The sequence below is a fragment of the Lissotriton helveticus genome, chromosome 8 (genome assembly GCF_964261635.1).
Source record: "Lissotriton helveticus chromosome 8, aLisHel1.1, whole genome shotgun sequence".
In the NCBI taxonomy this organism is placed as follows: Eukaryota; Metazoa; Chordata; class Amphibia; order Caudata; family Salamandridae; genus Lissotriton; species Lissotriton helveticus.
Window position 1 is genome coordinate 1,285,577,759 of NC_136069.1, and position 12,475 is coordinate 1,285,590,233.

Genomic DNA, 12,475 nt, shown 5'->3' on the forward strand with positions numbered 1-12,475 from the left:
CAGCTGCGGTCAATCTCTCCTCTGCCTGGAAGCCTGTCACCGAACGAACAGCTGCTTCAGCGAGAACACACTGCGGGCCAAGACAGGATATTCCAATTCATTTAAAATATACTTATGCCAGGAAATGGGCACTAGCCCAAGCTCCTTCATTATACAAAAATCGTGTAGGATGGTATGAGTATTCTCCTCACAATAAAATCCAGTTAAAACATCAAATCAACCAACTGCACAAAGGCAGTACCCAGTTAAGGTCAGAGAGATCTTAGATCAACTTGATTGAAACATGCACCTGATCAATGAACAATCCTTTGTTTCCTATATCCAAACCAAACAATACATATCGTCTAGTATTGGATTACAGACATCTAAACTCTTGTTGCAAAACATTTGCAGTGCAAATGCACACAGTACAGCATTAATGAATAACATTGTGCGTAAAAAATATAAAACCACATTAGATATTTCTAACGGTTTCTTTTGTCAAAACATTGCACCAGAAAGTAGGTATTTGGCCACTTTATCAATTATGGGGACACAGCATCACGTCTGTCGTCTCCCTCAGGGATTTAAGAATAGTCCTGGGTTATTCTAAGCAAGGGATACAGAGTTACTACAAATTTATGATGACAAAGCATTGGCATATGTCGATGACATCTGTCTGACAGACAATGACTTGGATAGGCAGTTGAACAGGATGAACACCATTATATTAGGGTTTGCCTCTGAGGGGTACAAATTCAATTTTAAGAAACCAAGAATTGTCCATCTCAACGTCTTTTTCCTTGGATATGAATTATCAAGAGAAGGCAAAAGCCTGGCAGCCAACTTTTTAGAAAAGTGTGCGCTGCTCCAACCTCCAAAATCGCTGAAAAAATTACAGTCGATTCTAGGTTTCCTGAACTTCGGAAGAACTTACATTCTAAATTACACAGAAAGGGTTAAACCTCTCTACGAATTAATCAAACCTGATTTTAAAACAGTAAATTGGACACAAAACCACACATAAATTTTGAGTTCACTCCAAACAGACATGTTAGCAACAAAACATTTGCAAACACGCGTAAATGTACGCAACTTAGTGATCCGGATCATTCCAGGACAATGCAGATTCACGTACTTAACTTTTAACGAAGGTGAAAATCTACCAATAGCTTACAAATCACACTTGTACACACAAGCAGAAATGAAGTTCACTTCTGCAGAAAATATTCTGACAGCTGTTCAAATAGCTGTAGCAAAAAAAGAGCCCATGCACAGGGGAAACGCATTATGGTCATAACTCCTGTACCTGCCTTAGAGGCAGTGACAAAAGCGAGCATTCCAAATGCCAAAGCTTAACATCCGAGATTGATACAATGGGTGAATTCTCTTACTGCAACAGATGTTGAATACGTTTTTGATCCTTATTTGAAAACACAAGCATGTCTACAATACGAACAAGAATGTAATCTGCCTATTGAAATTCTGCCTCTTGACCAGTATGAATGTATAATTTATACTGACGGATCAGCTCAACCCGCTACTGGGGGTAAACAAGCCTATAGTGCGGCGTGCGTGATTGTTAAAGGTTGTTGGCGTGATGGCAAATTTAGACCAATGGTCACTAAAACACAATCTCTAGGAGATTGCACAGCTCAGGGTGCTGAACTACAAGTATTCAAAATGGCACTTGAAAACACAGATCGTGAATTCCCCAAACTCATAGTGTGCGATTCTTTTTATTGTGTTCAATCTTATAATGAATACTTGCAAAACTGGCTTCAAAATGGTTTCAAAGTTGCAAAAGGTGGCACAATTAAGCATAAAACGCTTTGGGAACAAGTAGTTCAGTTACGAGAAAGACTACAAAACACTCACATGATACATACGATGAGTCATCAACGTGATGGCGTTCACGTTGAAGGTAATTCATTGGCTGATGAAGCCACGAAGGCAGCTGTGCAAACAGCTTCTGTAGCTGCAATCACTGGTTAAAAAACAAAAATAGACAGTGAAATAATGCTGGCTATCAATGCTACATGCAAGGGTAGCGGGGCAGTTTTATCTAATGGGTTTCCAGTCAAATACTCATATATAACTGATACTAATAAAGTTCCGTTTGCTCGAAACCCTGGAGTGGGGGATAGGGTATTCCCAAACATGTAACACATATTAGGACTAATCCTAGCGGCACATGAAGGGCTCGCCTCTGCTCATGCAGGTGTTGTTATTAGAACAGAGATACTGGTGGCCACGCATGAAGAAACAGACCAGAAACTACGTCTTGGACTGTGCAATATGCCAAATGATGAAAGTCTCTACTGTGAAACGTCCTGCGCAGATGCCCCTGTTGATTTCAGATAAACCATTAGCATGTGTTTACCTTTACCACTGCGGTCCCTTACAAAGGGATGGTAACTATAAATATATCATGGTCGCAGTGGATTCGTGTTCAAGGTTCATTTGGATGTAGCCTCAGCTCTCAGCTGACGCTCGAACTGTTACAAACAGGCCATGGCCAATTTGGGCGTTGCATTGCGGTATTCTATTCCATTCCATCCTGAGGGAAATTCGGTTGTGGAGAGAAAAAAACGGAACATAAAGCAATCTATAACAAGTAGGGTATTAGGTTCAGGTGACGGGTGGTTCAAACGTAGTCTTAATAACTCGCCAAGAAGTTCTCTCGGGGGTATCACTCCGTATGACATCCTTTTTGGGACAAGAATGTTGGTCGCGAACCTTGATTGTAAGACATCAGTTGTGGAACAAAAAACATTTGATATCAAAGATCGTTTGGCTGTTTTACAGGACTTACATTTACTAAGAATGAAAAAAAGCAACGTGTTCCTGCAGCCAACCATCACTGGGGAAAAGCCAACCGTCCCGGCAAGGCCTGTCTGGATCCCAAAGCTTGGTGATCTAGTCAGAGAAAACATTGCGGACAAGAAGGAATTTGGGCCTTCTTACAGACAACCAGTACCTGTCCTAGCAATCCACGGATCAAGAACAGTATTACTTCCCCCCTTGCAGGTAAAAAGGAGAACATGTTTGTGTCCATCGTCCTGATAAAACCACACTATGTGGCTGATCCTAAACAGTAGGCCAAGTGGACTCCTCCAATGTAGCAGACGTACACCTCTAGCTATAATCCAAGAGGTTCAAACTGAGAGACTCATCACCGTTGAGGAATCTGCAGTGCGAAAAGAAGGACTATGTAATGAAGCTATGGAACTTGTACCTCTAGAGACCCAAATAACAGCTTGTCAAGAAACACCTGTCTACAACGAAGTAGCACCTGTCTACAATGAAGTAACAAGTGATCAAGTGGTTCCAGTGATTTCAACGAATCCTGATGCAATCCCAACAATTGACAGAATTGCCTCTGGCTATTTCATTAACTATGATACGTTTTCTGAGGATCCCAGCGAACCTGAAACAACGCCAGCAAGAGAACTTTCAAAGAACAAGCACCAGGCATTTTTCATCACCCGGAAAAAACTTATCTGGTTTCACCATTGATTGAACTTTCGATTGTGTTGGGAATATTCTTTCTTCTACTTTGGTTGACTCTGGTAATAACTCTTGGTATCCTGATCAATGGAAGATATGTCAAAATGGACACAGCAAGTAAGAACGTCAACTTATTCCTCAAGCCACACAAATCATCCCATCGTGAACAAAGAGACTTGTCATCAGTGAACATCACAGCGGTTCCTATAACTGATGGTATAGCATGGGACAAAACGGATTATGACATTTTTGGCCCAATGGAGCTGTTAAAGATTCCACACTTATTCAAGATTTCATTAACTGACTTTGTTTCATCTAGTACCTTTTCTGATGATTGGGACTTCGACACTGTTAATAATATGATGTCAGACTTAGAAATGTCTGCAGTATTCACAATCATGAATATTTGGAAGGATCATCAGACTATAAACAAATGTATTGTTATAATCATTATGGTCATCATGTCTTGCACAAATCTGCAAATCCTAGAATTGTATTAATGTATAACCAATGGGAACATTGTCCTATGCCACCAAAGGGTAGCTCAAGAACATTTGCTATGAAATTTCCATACTTTTCAGGATTCAATATATCAAATGCAAAATCATTTTACTTTAGAAATGTTAACGAAACAGGACTGAAAAGTATGTTGACCAATACAAAACAGATTTATTCTGCAGCCTTTTATGCCCAACTGTCTAAACTAGGTTTCGACTTTTGGAAAGCCAACATTGAGACAAAAACTGTCTGGGGTACAAAAGATTGGCATGTACAGGGTGTAGAAGCTTTATTTAGAGCCTGCATCATCCCGGAGCAAACAATGTTTTTGAATGACACTGTCCAACAGACGTCTTGCCTTGGGTTAGCCAAGCTCAAAGACATGAACAATCCGTCCATACCTACACCTGATAGTGATAACACTTCAGAGGGGGAGGTCGAAGTACATACATTTTTGCATGACAACAGAACAGATCCAGATTGGAATAAATGGTTGATCTGGCCCACAGACACAAACAACTGTCAAGATAGATTCCTGAACAAAACACAAGGGGTTAAATACAATAGGCCAGACCTGAGATATGTTCAACAACAGCATCCAGGAATAGTAACAACATACAGTGTAGGGAAGCTCTGCCTTGATTGGCTACACAGACCTACACTTAAGGATGTCAAGCTACACTTATCTTTACTTAAAGATGGCGCTGATCTTATGGAATTCTTGCTAGGACCAAGAAAACAGCGTAAAAAACTTTTTATATATGCCAGTATCTATGTTACTTATAATGAAGCATGGAAGATTACGCAAGCAGAGAATACAGAACGAATACGAGAAATTGATCTTATTAATTTAGAGAAAACTCTCTCTGTAGTTGACAATGGGTTAACTACTCTGTCGTCCAGGATATATTCATTGGACAGCATAGTGTCTTCTGCCGTAGACATCATGGAACAGGACTTGGTCATGCTGCAACATGGTCAGTCGCAATTACGTTCTATCATGCTATTAGGCTGGACGATGCAAAACCTTTGTTCAGGCTGTGTGCCTTGGCGTTTAATCAATACTACGTCACTGTTTTCAGAATTCAATCTCACTGATAAACAGATCAAATTGGCACAAAGGGGAGCAGACTATACGGTGCTGAGCATGGAAAAACTGGAAAGATTGCCATTTACGGTAGCAGAGAAGTCAGCTACTGAATGGATTATACATGGAACAATCACTCTACCTGTCACAATTTTCCATTTTCAGTATTGCCTAAAACACATACCAGCAGGCACATTTGAAAGGTTGGGTAAAGAATACATCAAGACATCCTGGGAACGTGAAGTTTTTCTTAGCTGTTCAAACTGTGAAAACGCACTAAGCGGTTCTCTACTTTGTCAGGGTATAAACTTACACGGGGCCTGTGATGGTTCCTCTAACAATTTATCCTGCAACCTGCAAGGTTCACCAGCTGAGGTGATTGATCCAATTTTTGGACAACTTTCAAATGGAAGTTACCTCATGTTGAAAGATCACAGCTGCTGTGGCATGTTGCCAGGTATACCATATCTAGTAAATGTGTCATCCAGGGTCACTTGCTGTATGCAAGTATTTTTTCCAAAAACCAAGTTAGTCAGGGAGTTGCCACTTTGGCCTTCACTGAACATCTCTTCTATATGAATTGATACATTAAGCAGAATGAAAGCCATTCTTTTGCAACAAACTGTGCCATTGACCTCAGCCAAAGAGACCTTTGATCTGCAAGTTGCAAGGACTTCTGCCAAGATACATGCCCTTTTAACTACAAACTGCCCTATACATTTCTCAGAAATGTTAAGTCGTACCTTAAACATGTCTGATATGAGCGGTATTGTAAGTATATTTAAGACCGTATTTTCCGGACTGTTAGCACCTTTTCAAGCAGTCCACTGAATATTTCCAAACTTCGTGCTCTCTGTGTTTGGCGGACAGCCCCTCCTTTTGGGACTCGTTGCAGGGATACTATTTTTGCTCCTTCTGCTACGATATGGCAAGCCAAATCACCAGCGCCACTCCAAGCACCATAGAGAGAGCTCTATTGGAGATGAAGTGCCATGATCGCATCGTTCAAATTTTGGGCTTAACTCGTCTACGAGAATTAAATACCACATGGTTTCTGTCATTCAGACCAATCTGGCAAGATTGAATCTTACCTGTTCTACGCTGCCTGCTATGCGGAGAAGAATGCGCCTTAGACATCTGTCTGACACTTCCATCAGTCATGCCAACGGATATTGATACTTTGCTAGACCCAGTAACGGCCCATGCTCTGTGTTGTCCCCAGCGGCTACCAATTCTGATTATGGCATTCAGTGAGATCTCACAGATGCAAAATGCTGATGCTGAGATACGAGAGGAGACTACAGGCACACAGATAACATCCGATTCAAACATTGCTGATGCGACCAAGGCTGAAGGCGATGATTCACATCTATGTGCTGTTAATATTCTAAACAAAGTAATCCAACTTTGACCTACAATGGTAGATGACTTTTTACAGACATAGAAGACTTTATGTTGTCTTCAAGCGCAAACACTGACTTTTGATTTTGGCAGTGTTCTGAGAGACTTTGAATTTGACCTTAATTTTTTACAAAACAAAGAACTTTTTCCTATGATTATTTTTTTTTTTAACCAAATTTGTATTTTTCCTTTTTGGCACAAAGTAATCTGCTTAAAGTAGAACTATTCATAGAGCACAAGAATTCTTTGAATACTTCCAGAGACAATATTTGACCTTGTCCACAAACAAACAGTTTTATGTAATCTGACATGAAATGGTTTTGGCCCTTTTTTCTTCTGTATTTACGAGCCATTTCATAAATGTATATTTTCGTGCTTCATTCATTTAGCATTCAAATGGAAATTTATGCTTAGAATGAAACATTGCTTTAATGTGTACAGCACCAATGCATGTTTATGCTTACAACCAGTTATAATGCATTTTTTATGTATTTTAGAGGGGTTATAGCACTTCATGTGTAGATATGTTTAAACATGTTTAGTCGTACATAAGAAAGTGGAGTGGCTGTTGTATGTCGATTTAGATTCCGAATGAATTTCCCGATTCATGCCCTTATATAGGTTCAATTCGTGTCGCCCTTATATAGGCATAGAAATCCAGTCCTTATTTAGGCATAGCCCATGCTACCCAAATACAGGCACGGCTACTTCCATCCGTTCATCTACGTTACAACGAGTTCTAGGAAAACCAGACTTTTAAGCTGTTAGGGACTTCCCCGTGCTTGGATATTGATTTCTCCAAGAACTCATTTATTATGCATGAACATCTATTCCTTAGGGGTTAATTCATGATGTTCATATGCCTGATTTTTACGTCAATACTGGCATTCCTAAACACCTTCAAGGTATAAATATACCTTCACTTGCTATGGCAAAGCACGGTGTGGTTCGGTGCAGTTCGACTAAATACTTGCACGACGCAGCTCACTACAGCAAGTGCTGAAGGAAGCTAACTCTCCAGCTGATGCACTGAATAGAAGCTGTCATCCTCCTGCCGAGAATCCAGCTCCAGTATTTCTGACTCCCCTTGCGGGGTGTTGGGAAATTGAGTCCCGAGAAAGAGATACCAACCTCTCTCATTCTAAGGTATGGAGCTGATTAGAACCTAGAGAAACCTTTGGCAATTCTTGGCAAAACTAAACCTATGCTAAAGACAGCATTCTACTTCTTCCCTCGTACTAGACCTAGGTTAGGTACACTGGGGTAGGCGTATTTTAGAAGCACCAGTTGAGTATTTTAGCCTGTGTTATTTATGCATGTATTTTTATGTATGTCATAACAACAGACAATTCTATTACAGTATTATTTCATATTACTGTTTATGATGTACGCATTATACTTTGCATTCTGTCTAACGATTGTAGCAGTTCATATCTCTTGCATGAGAAAGAAGACTGTTCAATAAACCCTTTTATTGAAACTCCCGTCTCTCAATTTCTATGCAACTCAGTAGAAACGGAGCATGCACAATTGACTGAGTGAAGTAGTTATCTATTGTTTGCACGACTCTGAAGATATCGTGTCAATTCTAGGGGAAACAAAGTTGTAATTTTTATGTGGTTGTCAGAGACTAATCCCTTCTTGTTTATTCGAGAAAGTTTCTAGTGACCTCTGAGTTAGCTGGCACACACACAAATACGTTTAATATACTCAATGGAGATATACTAACCTCAGTCCTATGTCAAATCTATACTGTATATTATTCCAATTCGCACAGCCTATTGGGAATATAGGAGCTACACTACAGACTGAGATGCTTCTTCCTTTGAGGTCTTCACACGTTAAGTCAGCAAGGAGGACTGTACTAAGGGCCAAGCTATTCCATTGTTGCAAATGCTAGATCATCAGCTGAAGAAGGTGTCTGAAGCATACAATGGTGTAGAGGAAAACAGAAGCATATGAGTTGGTAGAGACCTTAGCCCGTCGCTTAGCTGACAATACAAGGGTGCAAAATAAGATTTTGTCACAAGAACATTCTATTTGTGCCACAATTCTGGATCCACGGAGAAAATGGACACTGAAGACATTAATTCCTTTTTCAGAAATGGATGTCGCCCGGTACAAAACTTGGATAGCTGAGTCAGCGAGTAAGTTGGAAAATGAACGGCTGCTAATTAAAAGCCCGCTAGATAAACCTACAACAAGTACTGCAGCAGGGCATCTGGCATCAAGTTCAACTTCGGAGCCTGAGGGCAGTGCGTTTGGCTCAGAACACTCACCAACACTTTCGACAACAGCAAGAACTGGATCATTAGGCCCAGGAAAATCGTTAAACAATTGGTATTTACATTTAGGTATTGGTAAGTCCAGAGCTGATGCAAAGAGAAAAGAGCCTGAAAAAAGTTTTGCCCCCCTGAACTTTGAGCGGATTGTCCAGGCCTATCTGGATGACCCAACAGAGGTGTACATTGATCAAAACCCATTGCTGTATTGGTATGGGAAAAAGGTCCAATGGTCACTGCTGAGTAGGCTGGCGGTAAACTATATGGCTTGCCCTGTCGCAATTGTCTCTTCTGAACGTGTTTTCAGTGCTGCTGGTTCACTTGTAACTGTGAATAGGACCAGTATCTCACCCAAAAACGAGGAGAGGTTAACCATGATCAAAATTAATCAGCACTTTATACCACCAAATTACACAATACATGAATCAAGGGAGGAAGATGAGGACAGGGGCTCAGGTGACAAAAGTAGTGTGTTAGATGATGATTACCTACTTCTGGTTGAACCCCCAGAGTTTGAGGACGAGCTATACTTCCCTGACAATTTGTCTTGCACTTCTTACTGTCTTCCACGCTTATTTTCTTTTATTTGTGTGTCTGTCTTTCTGGCTAGAAACTTCGAATCACAACAAATCCATCACCACCGTCTTCTACTCTTTGTATTGCCATATACGAGATTCACCTGTCTGCATTTTACAATACACTCCTCCGAATCCTGCTCCTCCATCCTCCTGAATCTCCCTAAATCCATTGCCCTCAACACAGATGATGATTGTATGATGCAAAATAGAAGAACAAAGAAAATATTTCCTAGTCCCTCCAAAAGAAGTGGAACATGATGATGACTACTATAGCTATCCTCCTTTCTGATCCGAGAGAGACTGTCCATTAACTGAAGATGAGAAGGAACAGGTAATGAATGATGCCATGCATTGGATGCTGGCTGAGTGATTTTGTTGTTGTTTGTTGTGCATGTAGTTAATTCATTGTGTACTATATGTAATAATTTACACACTAAAAGTAACTCAAGGCAATTTTTCCCTTCTTGTATTTGAAATAAGAAATTAGTACTTCTACTGCAGGCGGATACATTGCTTTTGAATATAGGAAGGGGACTTAATCTGTACACTGCACACTGAGTAGGACAACACCATGATGATGATGGCGAGAGAGACGGCCCCTTCACTTAAGATGAGAAGGAACAGGTAATGAATGACATGCATTGGACTCCGACTCTGAGTGATTGGTGTTTGTGTTTTTGTTGTTTGTTGTGCATGAAGTGAAGTTAAAGTGTACTAGTATTTACTCTACACACTAATAACAAAATTGTACTTCTACTGCAGGCTGATCCATTGCATTTTTGAATATGGAATCTGGACTCACTCGGTACACTGCAGACTGAGTTGAACAACACCATCATGATGACCACAGTGGCATAGTATCTTCACAGTCACTCAGTACAAGGATCGTAGATGATTGATGGAATAAGTCAGGGCGTTTCATGAGTGGCATAAAAGGTAAACAAGTCAACAACAACCACAGCAGACCTAAATGTCTGTGTAGTGGTGGAGTAGAGTGTAGCAGTGTTATGACTGCGGTGCATTGATTTAGTCACTTAAATTGTAAAATGCTATGTTGCTGGATATGTGCTTTGTCCAACTCTTTAAAAAAATGTATGCTAAATGGAGGATGTGCTAAGGGTCCCATCACTGTTGGCCTACTCTGTCCTGTTGTTGTAGGTTAATGCTGGAAACAGACTAGAGTAGATATGATGCATCCATGGCTCCTAGGAGAGTGTTCTTGTTGCACTACGCCACAACCTGGACTTAGTTTCTCAATATCCCTTTTGTTTTTCCAAATTACAATTACAGGCCGGGCCTTACAATGTGCTATACTTGGGAAAACAATGCACACTTACTTACCTTACCAATGAATTAATCTACATCTGCCAGGCAGGCAGTGGCGTCACCCAAAATTGATGGACGGAGCATCCATGGAAGGGAGGACCAAGAGAAATGCCGAGATACAAATCCAATTTTTGACCAGGATAACACAGTAACAGTATCAACTTTCTTCATCTTTTAAATAATTTGATTCATTTTTTTGTCTACAATCATTACAACAGTGTGTTCTTATTGTTATTATTATCATTAGGTTTGCTCTCTCTTTGATTGTACGGAAGCGCAGCGGACTTGCGCAGCGGACGCGCCGATTGCGCGCCGATTGCACGCCGAAGGCGAGCCCGTCTGCGCCAGTCCGCGCCAGACTGCACCCAGCGCCCGGGGACTATGTCGCTGGCACAATGACCCCTCGAGGTGTGCAGACTCGTACTTATTCCCCGGACTCCCTGAGGGCTATACAAACCCAGATGGGGATGGGACGGATAAACTGTATTTTGAAGGCATCGTCAGGGCTGGAAGGACCAGTAGATTGTAGCTCCTGCCAGCTTCAAATGAACGCATCGGCCGAGTGTGCTACATGAGGGGAAGGAACATCATACCCTCACAGCAGGAGAGAGAATTCACAGAGTCTCCTGTTGTGTAATGTTAGATCCCTGGTGAGACATCCATGTGAGATTTGGGACATGTTAGATACTCACGACCCCGACCTGTGCTTTCTTACAGAGACTTGGCTAAGTCAGGCGAGTCAACCACCCATTACTTTAGCCATACCGGAGAATTATAAGTTTATTCACTTTGATAGAGTCACAAAAACGGGAGGAGGGATCGCGATTGCGTTCAAAAATATCCTAACTGTGAACTGGATATCAACAATGAGTGATGACTGTTTAGAATTAGGAATATTTAGAGTTACAGTGTCGGTCTCCAAGGGCTGGTATGGTGCTTTAATCTACCGGCCCCCAGGACCGAAAGCCAAGTTTATTGATCGCCTGATGGAACACATTGCTTTACATGTGTTAGCCATTAACAGATTCATTCTGTTGGGAGATTTTAACTTCCACAGGGAAACCCGATCCGACTTAGAAGTAAATAAACTTTTATCGGCATTAGATCTAATTGGTCTTTCGCCAAGAAGAGAAGGGGCTACACATATAGCGGGCCATCAATTGGACCTTGTTTTTTCTAATATAGACCAGCTTGTGTGTAAGACTCCAACACCCCTCCTCTGGACCGATCATTCCCTAATCGAGATCAGGATGCCGCTTGTGAAACCATATGCAGCTAATCGACCCACGAAGACTGGTTTCAGGCAGGGGAGGAAATGGCATAAGCTCACGGCAGAAGCCTTTGAAGAGGTATTTCCCACTGAACTCACCCCCACTGCTAGTGAAGTAGGGGCCAAATTGGAGGCCTTTAATCTGGCTTTGTAAACGGCATTGGATACTATTATTCCCTTACAGAAGCAAAATATCTTAACTAGGAGGGTCTCGGCTCCCTGGTACACAATGGAATTAAAACATGATAGAGTTCGCTGCAGAGATTTGGAAAGAAGATGGAGAGCGAACAAGTCCATGACATTAAAACTTCGTATAGACAGGCGCTGGCCAAATACCACTTAAAAATTAAAGAGGCCAGGCGGATGTATATCACGACTCAGATAGAGAGCGTTCCCAACACCTCCAAAGCTCTGTTTGGGATAGTGAAGGAGTTTGTAGCCCCTACAGTATGTAGTCAGGCTACAGTGGAGTCACAGGAGCTATGTGACTCCCTAGCGTACTTCTTTCACAATAAAATCTCTAAAATCTATGAAAACTTCCCCA